The sequence below is a fragment of the Muscardinus avellanarius genome (assembly GCF_963383645.1).
Source record: "Muscardinus avellanarius genome assembly, chromosome: 3".
Lineage (NCBI taxonomy): Eukaryota > Metazoa > Chordata > Mammalia > Rodentia > Gliridae > Muscardinus > Muscardinus avellanarius.
Window position 1 is genome coordinate 9,020,471 of NC_137788.1, and position 12,240 is coordinate 9,032,710.

Sequence of the window (12,240 nt, forward strand, 5' to 3'; positions counted from 1 at the left end):
GTGGCACACACTTGCAATCCCAGTACTTGGGAGGCTGAGACAGGAGGATTGCATAGGTTCGAAGCCAGCCTCGGCTACTTACTGAGGCTCTCAGCAACTTAGTGAGACTCTATTTCCAACTAAAGAATATGAAATAGGGCTGGGAGTGTGGCTCGGAGGTAGAATGTCCCTGAGTTCCATCCCCAGTACCACAAAAAAAAAAAAAAAAAAGGGGCTGGGGGTGTAGACTGGAGATAAAATGCCCTGGGGTTTGAGCCCCAGGGCTAAACGTGGGAGCAACAGGGGAAGGGTCTACACTCTCACGGAAGGGTCTACACCCTCATGGAAGGGTCTACACCCTCATGGAAGGGTCTACACCCTCACGGTCCTATGACTGCATGTTTTCTATTGAGCTGTAAATAAAGAGATGATGGTTGCTACGACGGCTCCTGTCTCTGTTCCTCCGGCAGATGGTCTGTCTGTGCGGGCAGCGGGCACTCCAGGGCCCTGGGAGGGAACCCTAATTCTAGCATTTCTCCCGCCGCCTCCTGTGCGTTCACTTTCCACATCTGATTGTCCGTTGCTCTTTGCCGGGCAGCTCGCAAGGCAAACAGACCTTGCCCTCACCTGGACCTCGTCCTGGCCCTGTAGCCAGGCCTCTCCGGCTGGAGTTTCCTGTGCTTATCGCCCTCTCCACCCAGGGTTAGGGCTGAGGTCTCAAAGAGATCCCGCTGCAGCATGGCCTCCTGCACCCCTGGCCTGCGCAGAGAAGGGCAGACGCCACCAGCAGCCGGAGGAGGAAAAACTTGGCACCAGGTCTGGGCAGGCTCAGATGCTCAGATGCCGTCTTGGGAAAGTGTGTGAACGGGCCCGGCCTGGCCAGTTATCTCAGGGACAGTCTCCACCAGCACTGTCCACTCTGCGGACCAGCCCCGCCCGGGCCTCGCTGGCTTGGGAGCGGCCGTGTGATGGCTCCCAGTGGCTCTGTGCTGCTGAGACCCAGAGTCAAGGCTGGGCCCAGGCACTGCTGGGGCTGCGGTAACCCAAGACAGGGGCGGGGGCTCCCTTGGGGCCTGGTCACCCTACAGAGGTTTCCCTGTTCAGACTGGACGGGGGAAGCGAACCTCTCAAATCCAGGTTTTCCTAAAACATGGGTCCTCTGACAGCCAGCTTCAGCATCCTCGGGAGCAAACTTGGGTTTCTGAGCCCGGCCTGAGCTCAGCATCTTTAAGGGTGGGCTCAGGGCTCTATCTGCTTAATAACTCCAGGCTGAGAACTTTATCGCTGCACCCCTTACTCTGGTCTCAGGCAGACAGCGGAGTTTCTGCTGAGAATGGTTCTGAAAAATCAAGCCAGAAGGTCTCCTTCCCATAGGCATTGCAAATCACCCCATCCCTGTCCCAGCTACTCACCTCGGCCATTCCAGGGCAGAAGCAGCCATCGACAACACAGAAACCCGTAGGTGTGAACTAAAGAACGTGGCCGTGTACCAATAAAACTTTATTTATATAAAAGGAACGCGGGCCCGATTTGACCCTTGGGATGTAATTTGTCAAGCCCTAATCTATGAGCCGGGCGTGGTGGCGCACGCTTGTAATCCCCGCGCTTGGGAGGCTGAGACAGGAGGATCGCACAGGTTCGAAGCCAGCCTCAGCTACTTAGTGAGGCTCTCAGCAACTTAGTGAGACCCTGTTTCCAAAAAAATATATAAAATAGGTCTGGGAGTAGAGCCCGGAGGTAGAAGGCCTCTGGGTTCCACCCCCAGTACCACCACCACCACAAAAACAACAACAACAACAACAAAAAAAAAACCGTAACCTATACTGTTGACCTCTATCTAGGTCAAAACCCTTCCTCTCCTGGGATGTCAACTCGAACCCATTTCTAAAACATACAATCCGAGTGGTGCTCAGGCAATGGGTCCAGTCCAGTTGAATCCAAGGCCACGAGGATGCCAGCCCTCTGCGCCACAGCCTGGGCGCAGCTCTTGGGGGAACAGGTATCTGCGCTGCGTGGGTCAATCAGGGTTCTTCAGAGAGACAAAATCAATAGGTTATTTACATTTTTACATTGTGAAATAGCTATATAAATACACATATGTATGCATGTGTATATTACGGTATCCATACATATATTTAACAAGATTTATTTTAAGGAATTGGCTGGTGAGTCTGTAGTCTGCAGAGCAGGCTGGCAGGCCAGGACCTCAGGCAGGAGTTAGCGCTGCAGTTCTGAGGCCCAATCTCTTTTCCAGTTTTGCTCTTGGGGCCTTCAACACAGACAACTGACCATCCTGGAAGGTTCTAGATGGAACTCAGCCCCCAGCCCTGGATCCCGGCCCCTGGGCGTGTGATATCGGCATCATGGATAAGCTCTGGGCTTCCTTGCTCTGTTCATGAGCTCTAGGCTTAGGTGGCCCCTGCAGCCAACACCTGTCACCTATGGGGGCTCACACGCCCCAGGGCGCCCAGGCCAATGCCAAGGTGGCCAGGCATGAAATCCCAGTATGGGGTAGGATGGCGGTGGGGGAAGGTGGCTAGGCAGGCAGACGCTAAGCAGAGGTGCCCCCTCTTCTTCCTTCACACACAGCCCAGCTCCCAGATACACGCAGCGTCGCATCCTGAACCCCCCAGGTGTGCGCCTGGGGGACCAGAGCTAGGAAGCCCAGGCTCCTCCAGTCCTGTGACTGGCCATCGCAGCTCTGTACCTTGTCCTGAGTGGTCTCTCTGTGTCCTTGATTTGACCTTGCACCCAGGCCTGGCTCAGAGCCCAGCATACAAATGTTCAGAGAGGGAAGGCGTTCACGGGGAGCCAACCCTGGCCTCCGTTCAGGGCACCCATCTTCTTGCAAAAGTGGACATTGTTAGGCCCCTTTTGGCTGGGGCAGAAAATCAAGGCACAGAGACATAAAGGCCATTTGCCCAAAGTCCTGCTGAGCTAGTCGGTGGCAGAGCCAGAGGCCCTGCCAGAGTTTGTGCGACTCTGAAATGTGGCTATATGTCCTGACATTGACATTGCCTCTCAAATGGCAGGAGTTAACTGAGAAACCCCTAGCTGGTCGCGGATACTTTGACCCCTTCCCTCAGCCCCCAAGAGCTGTGCGGCTCATCCAGGACTGAGCCTGCTGCAGAACCCAAGGTCCCGCCGGGCGTGGTGGCGCACGCTTGTCATCCCCGCGCTTGGGAGGCGGAGACAGGAGGATCGCGTAGGTTCGAAGCCAGCCTCGCTGGCTTAAGAGACCCTGTTTCCAAATAAAAATATAAAATAGGTCTGGGAGTGTAGCCCAGAGGCAGAAGGGTTCCATCCCCAGTACCACCAAAAAAAAAAAGAACCCAAGGTCCCACCGCGGTCACCTAGGTCCCACCGCGGTCACCTTCAGGCTGCCTCCTAGAGGGCCCCTGGAGAGGCAGGGCTAGGGACTCTTCAGCTGGTGGGGCTGGTGGCGGCCCTCTGCTCACCACAAGAGTTCCTCATTCTTTTCTTATCTCTCCCTCCACATGGGTTCAGGCTCAGGCTCCATTACCTCCCCTGCAAAGAAGGCTAAGACCTTCCAGCGCCCCCAGAACGGGACATGAAAGCCACGCAGTGAAAGCCGGCACCCAGATAACACACAGATAACAAGACAGGCGTCTTGGGAACTGCGGGGCCGGCAGCCACACTGGCCTTGTTTATGTAGCTGAGGCTGAGCTGGGGCCAGCCAGAGCCTTCAGACGCCTCCTGAGAAAGTCCGGCTCCCTGGAACTTCCAGCAGCAGCCCAAGTGTTAACACGTGGGAGGCCTGGCAGGGGAAGGCAGGCAGAACCCAGACAGGCCTGGGAGGCAGGAGGAGCAACCTGCATCCTGGGAGGGCCCAGTCCATGTCGGGCCAGGTCCAGAGGCCCAAGAGAAGCTCAGAATGAGATGCCCAGGGAGTGTTGTGAGTATGCACGCACATGGGTTCATGTGCACACACACACACACACACACACACACACACACACACACGGAAATTAAGATCACTGTTGCATGGACAAGTGTTTGAAGGGACACCATAGTAGAACAGAGAATTGGAGAACAGGAATGGAGCATTCGGCCATTAGACCTTCCTCTTGGACAAGATCCTCTTCTGCCCCCCCTTTTTTTTTCCAGTATTGGGGATGGAACCCAGGGGCATTCTACCTCCGAGTTACACCCTCAGCCCTATTTTTTATTCTTTATTTGGAAACAGGGTCTCATTGAGTTACAAAGGGCCTCACTAAGTAACTGAGGCTGGCTTCGAACCTGTGCGATCCTCCTGTCTCAGCCTCCCGAATGCTGGGAGTACAAGCGTGCCCCACCACGCCCAGCATTTCATTTTTGTTTTCGTTTTGGTACAAGGGATTGAACCCAGGGGTGTTCTATCTCTGAGCTACACCACCAGCCTTTCATTTATTTATTTATTTAGCATCCCCAGTACAGGGGAAAAAAAAAAAAGCGTGTGTCACCATGCCCGGCTTATTTTATTTAGAAACAGGCCTCACTACGTTGCCCTGCGATCCTTCTAGCTCAGTCTTGCGCCACCATGCCGGGATCTGCCCGCTTTCTTTAAGATGAGTTTCCTGGACTGGGCAGGCACAGGCAATTTCCTTTTCTGCTTTTTCCACGATCGCTAAGGACTCCACGGGGCATCTTTGTGGGTTCTTTGAGCATGCAGGCCTCTGGGGGACAGGGCCACATTACTGTTTAGTGAGCCACTGCCAGGCTGAGCCTCACTCGGCAGTACTTTTATAGGACCCTGATGGGGTGCCAAGCTGTAGGAACGTTAGGAATTCCTTCCTGTACTTTAAAGCACCAGGAGGAGATGCATAGAGGCTCGCTGGGGCCCATAAAAGTCAACAGTGAACGCTGCTTGCTAGAAGTTCAAATCATGTACCTTCGGGACAAATATTTCCAGATCACCTCCTCTTCTTTTGTTTTTGACTAGTCACAAAACAAGTCTCCTCTGGAGAGGGGCTTTTTTTTTTTTTTTTTGGTGGTACTGGGGTTCCTGGAAGCCCTTCTACCTCCGGGCTACACTCCCAGACCTATTTTATATTTTTATTTGGAAACAGGGTCTCTTAAGCCAGTGCGTCTGTCTTCGAACCTGCGCGATCCTCCCGTCTCCGCCTCCCAAGCGCGGGGATTACAAGCGTGCGCCACCACGCCCGGCCTTAATGTGTTTTTAATGATGAAATTCTGAGAGGGGAGAAAATAATTTACCCCCAACCTTATATATATAGTTTCTGTTGACATTTGGTGTGTTTCTTTTCTTAAAAGAGAGCCAAACTGCAATATTATTTTGATTGGGCTGTTTTCATATTTATATAGAGTTATATAACAATCTCTTTACATTTTATATAATCTTTTCAGTTGTTTTTTTATTTTTTTATTTTTTGGTGGTACTGGGGTTCCTGGAAGCCCTTCTACCTCCGGGCTACACTCCCAGACCTACTTTTACATTTTTGTTTGGAAACAGGGTCTCCTAAGCCAGTGCGCGCGGCTGGCTTCGAACCTGCGCGATCCTCCTGTCTCCGCCTCCCAAGCGCGGGGATGACAAGCGTGTGCCACCACGCCCGGCTCTTTTTTTTTTTTTTTTTTTTTTAATGTGTACGTGATTCAACCCAGGGCATTCTACCTCTAAGCTACACCTAGCCCTATTTTTTATTCTTTACTGGGGTTGGAACCCAGGGGCATTCTATCTCCAAAAAAGACCTCCAGCTCTATTTTTTATTCTTTATTTTGAAACAGGGCTAAAGGTGTTTTTTTTTTCCCTTGTGTTCTTAGCTATTTATTTATTTGTTTGTTTATTTGTTTATTGTGGGTCTGGGGATGGAACCCAGGGGCATTTGACCTCTGAGCTATACCCCCTGCCCTATTTTTTATTCTTTATTTTGAAACCGGGTCTCACTCTCACTGAGTTGCAGAGGGCCTCACTAAGTAGCTGAGGCTGTCCGCGAACCGCGATCCTCAGGTCTCAGCCTCCCGAATGCTGGGATGACAAGCGTGCGCCACCACGCCCGGCAGCTTATTTATTTTTCAGGGGGTCTTTTTTTTTTTTTTTTTTTTTTGGTGGTACTGGGGTTCCTGGAAGCCCTTCTACCTCCGGGCTACACTCCCAGACCTATTTTTACATTTTTATTTGGAAACAGGGTCTTCTAAGCCAGAGCGCTTGGCTGGCTTCAAACCTGCGCGATCCTCCTGTCTCTGCCTCCCAAGCGCGGGGATTACAAGCGTGCGCCACCACGCCCGGCTTCAGGGGGTCTTTTTTGAACTGAGGATCAAACCCAGAGCGCTGCACCCACAAAGCAGGCGCTTTGCCACTGAGCTACATCCCAGGCCCATTTTTTTTTTTCTTCAGTCCTGGGGATGGAACCCAGGGTCATTCTACCACCGAGCTATAACCCCAGCCCTATTTTTTATTCTATATTTTTGAAATAGGGTCTCACTAAGTCGCAAAGGGTCTCACTAAGTAGCTGAGGCTGGCAGCGAACCCAGATTCACCTGTCTCCGCCTCCCAAATGCTGGGATTAGGAGCATGTGCCACCGCACCAGGCTCTGGAGAGGGGCTCTTATACCCCCAGCAACACCAGCATCCTCCAGAAAGCGCAAGAAGAGGAAAATAAAAGAATCAGTCAGGTGCAGAGGTACAGGTCTGTGATCTCAGTCCTTGGGAGGCAGGGTCAGGAGGATTATAAGTTTGAGGACAGCCTCTGCAACTTAGTTAGCATGACCCTCTTTCGAAATAAAAACTAAAAATCGTCTGGTTGTACAGCTCAGAATGCCTCTGGGTTCAACCTCAAAACAAGAAAGAAATGAAAAGATTGATGGTCATGTGGATGGATGGACCAACCACACAGGATATTTTCTTCCTGGCTTAGTGACCGGTAGTGCAGACATGGCTGGTTTTACTGCCAAGTTATAATGGTGCTTTCATTTGAAATGAAGACTGGGCAGTCCAGGGGAGGAGATGAGGCGTGCGGTGAGTCCTCACGCCACAGAGACTCCACGCCTCCACGGTTTCACTGGGTTCTTACGCCGTGTCCTGCCTGGTTCCTCTCGGTCTCACCTCCCACAGCCCCCGGCCCTGGGCAGAAGGCAGAAGACCCCGTCCACAGACATAAAGGACAATGCAATGCAGAATCGCTGAGAGCCCCAGTGAGAATCCGGCCCAGGCTGAGGATACGGCAGCGTCCAGGGAGCCTCGGTTGGCCCCAGGTAGCCGGCCCCCTGCAGGCCAGGACCCGGGGTCTGGTGCCGAGAGCCCTTCATCCTGGGAAACTGAGTGTGGCCAGAAAGGGGGCTGACCTCTCCCCAGTCACACGATCGTGGGAACCTGGCACTAAACCACTTGGAGGTGACCTGCTTCTGGGTCGGGGTTTTGTACTTAGCAGAGCGGCTCCCTCGCTGCCATCTATGGAATACCAGCCCTCGACACAAAGGTTTGTAAAAATAAATAAATAAGCTGGGCTTGGTGGCACACGCTTGTAATCCTAGTACTTGGGAGGTTGAGACTGGAGGATCACAGGTTCGCGGCCAGCCTCAGCTACTTAGTATAGCTTGGAGGTTGAATGCCCCTGGGTTCCATCCCAATACCGCAAAAAAAAAAAAAGGGCTTGGGGTAGCTCAGAGGGAGGATGCCACTGAGTTCAATTACCAGTAAAACAAAAAGACAGACAGACAGACAGACACACACACACACACACAGAAACTGGGCCTCACCATGCTGATTACAGGCATGAACCCCCAGGCCTCGCTTCCAACAGAGATTTATTAGGAAATTAAGGAGTAGACATCTGAGGGGGATGCGGCTGTCCTTCAAGAGATGTGCTTTGGGGATCTTGGACGATTTATAATTGTTTTTGTTTTTGTTTTTGCGGTACTGGGGGTGGAATCCAGGGGCTTTTCTACCTCCGGGCTATACTCCCAGACCTATTTTATATTTCATTTGGAAACAGGGTCTCACTAAGTAGCTGAGGCTGGCTTTGAACCTGTGTGATCCTCCTGTCTCAGCCTTCCAAGCGCGGGGATTACAAGCGTGCGCCATCACGCCCGGCTGCTGATTTATTCTTTTTTTTTTTTTTTTTTTGGTGGTACTGGGGGTGGAACCCAGAAGCTTTCTACCTCCGGGCTATACTCCCAGACCTTTTTTATATTTTATTTGGAAACAGGGTCTCACTAAGTTGCTGAGAGCCTCAGTAAGTAGCTGAGACTGGCTTTGAACCCGTGCGATCCTCCTGTCTCAGCCTCCCAAGCGCGGGGATTACAAGCGTGTGCGCCACCACGCCCGGCTGATTTATTCTTTTAATGTAAGCTTGGCGAGGGATGAACCAGACTGTATGTGGCAGTGGTGAGTCTGGTGATCACAGGCGTCTTATGGTGGACTAGCAATTCTCAGCATCCGTAGCTTGACATCTTCTCCATTATCTAATCAATAATGTGGAGAAAGTACTTTATAGCATAGGCTTTATATCTCCCTTGTTCAATCTATTCTAAAAATACATGTATTAGTGGGCTGATTAACAGTATACAGGGCAGTTTTCATAAGTGACTGAATTTCTAGTAATTGTATGTGTGTGTGTGTGTGTGTGTGTTACTGGGAATGAAACCCAGAGGCATTCGACCTCCGAGCTACACCCCCAGTCCTATTCTTTACTTTGAAACAGGGTCTCACTGAGTTGCAGAGGGTCTCACTAAGTAGCTGAGGCTGTCCTCGAACCGGGATCCTCCTGTCTCAGTCTCCCAGATGCTGAGATTACAAGTGTGCACCACCACGCCCGGCTAATTTCCAGTAATTTTAATATTGTCAGTGACGATTTGTAGTTTTCCCCAAAACCTGGGAGTGACGGGTCTAAAAGGAAGCCTGGTTTGGGGAGGGAAGACAGCAGGAGCTTTAGCACAAGGCTTTCGGATGGCAGTATAGTCTCCATTCCCTTCCTTTTGTCCCTTTTATACCATTTTATTATTATTATTATTATTATTATTATTATTATTTATTTATTTATTTTTGGTGGTACTGGGGTTCCTGGAAGCCCTTCTACCTCCAGGATACACTGCCACAGGCTATACTCCCAGACCAATTTTTTACTTTTTTTTATGTGAAAAAAGGGTCTCTTAAGCCAGCAAGGCTGGCTCCGAACCAGTGTGATCCTCCTGTCTCCGCCTCCCAAGCGCGGGGATTACAAGCATGCGCCATCATGCCCGGCTTACCATTTTATTTTTTATTTTATTGTGTTTGGGGTACTAGGAATTGAACCCAGAGGCATTCTACCTCCAGACTACACCCGCAGCCCTTTCTATGTTTTGTTTTAAAACAGGGTCTTGCTAAATTGCTGAGGCCGTCCTCAAACCTGCGATCCTCCTGACTCAGCCTCCCAGGCACTAGGCTTACAGGCATGAGCCATCATACCCGGGTTCTCTCTCTTATGTCTTCTGTCCTACCTCAATATGACATTCACAATGACTCCAAGGCTCAGCGTGGGTAAGCATCTTGCTCAGGATCTCTCTGTCAGCAGGAGACAGGAGGCCAGAAAATACTTTACCTAAAAGGCAAAAGAGCTGCGTGTGGTGGCGCACGCTTGTAATCCCAGCACTTGGGAGGCTGAGACAGGAGGATCGTGCAGGTTGGAAGCCAGCCTCAGCCACTTAGTGAGGCTCTCTGGAACACGGTGAGACCCAAGTAAAATCAAGAATAAAAAACGGGAGCCAAAGCCAGGCGTGGTGGCGCACGCTTGTAATCCCAGCACTTGGGAGGCTGAGATAGGAGGATCGCACAGGTTCGAAGCCAGCCTCAGCTGCTGAGTGAGGCTCTCAGCAACTTGGTGAGACCCTGTTTCCAAATAAAGTATAAAATAGGTCTGGGAGTATATCCCAGAGGTAGAAAAGCCTCTGGGTTCCATCCCCAGTACCACAAAAAAAAAGATAAAATAAAATATAATATAATATAATCCTGAGGGTGTAGCTTGGCGGTAGAATGCTCCTGGGTTCATCCCTCAGTACCACAAAAATAAATAAATAACACAAGAAAGCACATTAAAAAATAATAATAGAGCCGGGCGTGGTGGCGCACGCTTGTAATCCCTGCACTTGGGAGGCGGAGACAGGAGGATCGCGCAGGTTCGAAGCCAGCCGCGCTGGCTTAAGAGACCCTGTTTCCAAAAATAAAAAATAGGTCTGGGAGTGTAGCCCAGAGATAGAAGGGCTTCCAGGAACCCCAGTATCACCAAATAATAATAATAATAATAATAATAATAATAATAATAATAATAGTAATAGTAATAATAATAATAATAGAGCTGGGTGTGGTGGCACACGCTTGTAATCCCTGCGCTTGGGAGGCTGAGCCAGGAGGATCGCAGATTTGCAGCCAGCCTCAGCTACTTAGTGAGGCCCTCAGAAACTTAGTGAGAGCATATTTCAAAATAAAGAATAAAGCCGGGAGCCGGGCGTGGTGGCACACGCTTGTAATCCCTGCGCTTGGGAGGCTGAGACAGGAGGATCGCACGGGTTCGAAGCCAGCCTCAGCTTAGTGAGGCTCTCAGCACCTTAGTGAGACCCTGTTTCCAAATAAAATATAAAAAATAGGTCTGGAAGTATAGCCCGGAGGTAGAAAGCCCTAGGTTCTACCCCCAGTACCACCAAAGTAATAATAATAATAACAATAATAATAATAATAATAATAATAATAAATAAAATGATAATAATAATAATAAAGCCAGGCGTGGTGGCGCATGCTTGTAATCACAGTACTTGGTGATAGGTCGGGTCCCTCCCTTCCCCCACGAGACCCCGCAGTGGGGACAGGAGGCGAAACCGCAGAAGCCAGAAGCAGAGATGTCGCGAGATTCCAGGTGTTGTGAGAGGCCCGGCATTCCCGTATCGCTCGCTCCACCCCAAGACCCCGGCCACATATATACCCTCACTTCCTCTCTGACGCGTGAATCTGCCGACCCTGCGACTGCTGACCGCGTGGCGCTGATGCTCAGTCGTCGGTCCCTCCCCCGCCGTCGACAGACCTCGCTCAAAGGCACCGATTGATTACAGAGACCTTCAATAACTTGGCTGGTGCTTGCCTCCTTTGTGACCCCCAACTCAGTTCCAACGTTACACCTGGTGCCTAAACCCTCCGAACCCAAGAGGACGTATTTTTTTCCTCTCTTTTTTTTAACCCCTCCCTGAGCCCCCTCAGGAGCTCTTCTCTTTAATCCCAGGATCCTGGACTCTCTGACCCTTAGTTGGACTGACCGCTTACGTTTTCAAACAGGGTAAGTTCCTTCCCTTCCTCTGGTCAGCAGGTTCTGGCTTCTTGCCTTCGGGTTCCTCTCCAGGCTTGTGTCTTCCCTTTCTGCAGGTCCACTGGGCTCTAAAATCCAGGCGCTTGGTGACCCATTGTTCTCTGGTCCATTGGGATCTCTGGTCCACTGGGACCACTCGCCTGTTAGATCCCGGTGATAACTGGACTTTTCAGGTTGAGCCCCCCCACCACCACCACAGGACAACCAGGCCATTCTGCGGTCTTGAGAAGGGAGATGTCTCTCCCGCCCTCTTGACCCCTGTTTTTTAATGTTGATCAGGATAACCAGGGACGCCTGTTTCCTGTTCTTTGTTCTCGCCCGCTGACCAGAATTGGGAAGCCAGAATTCCAAAATTCAGTGGGCCGAAAATGGAACTATGGATTTTAATACCCTGACTGCCCTCAATAACTTTTTTTTGGGGGGTGTCTGGAGATGGAACCCAGGGGCATTCGACCACCAAGCTACATCCCTACCCTATTTTTTATTCTTTATTCTGAAACAAGGTCTCACTGAGTTGCAGAGGGCCTAAGTAGCTGAGGCTGTCTGCAAACTGCGATCCTCCAGTCTCAGCCTCCCGAACGCTGGGATGACAAGCGTGCGCCACCACGCCCGGCTCTCAGTAACTTTTGTAAGTGGTCTGGTAAGTGGTCAGAAGTCCTTTATGTCCAGGCCTTCGTTTTCCTGCGCTCCCATCCCTCTGACCGCTCTCTCCTGTCAGCCACCATTTTCCCATCAGTCGTCATCGTTGCGACCTGGTGACGTCACAAGGTCGCCATCTTGGTCGTCCTATTGTGGCAACGCGTGGTCACCAGCTTGTATCAGCCAGTCCCAAATAGTGGGGGTGAGGAAATGCAAATGAGAGACCATATGGTACTACGCCTTCTCGATGGCATGCGGGCTGCTTCCCATAAAGCAGTTAATTACGATAAATATAAGGAAATCACCTAAGATCCAGATTAAAACCCAGCTGTCT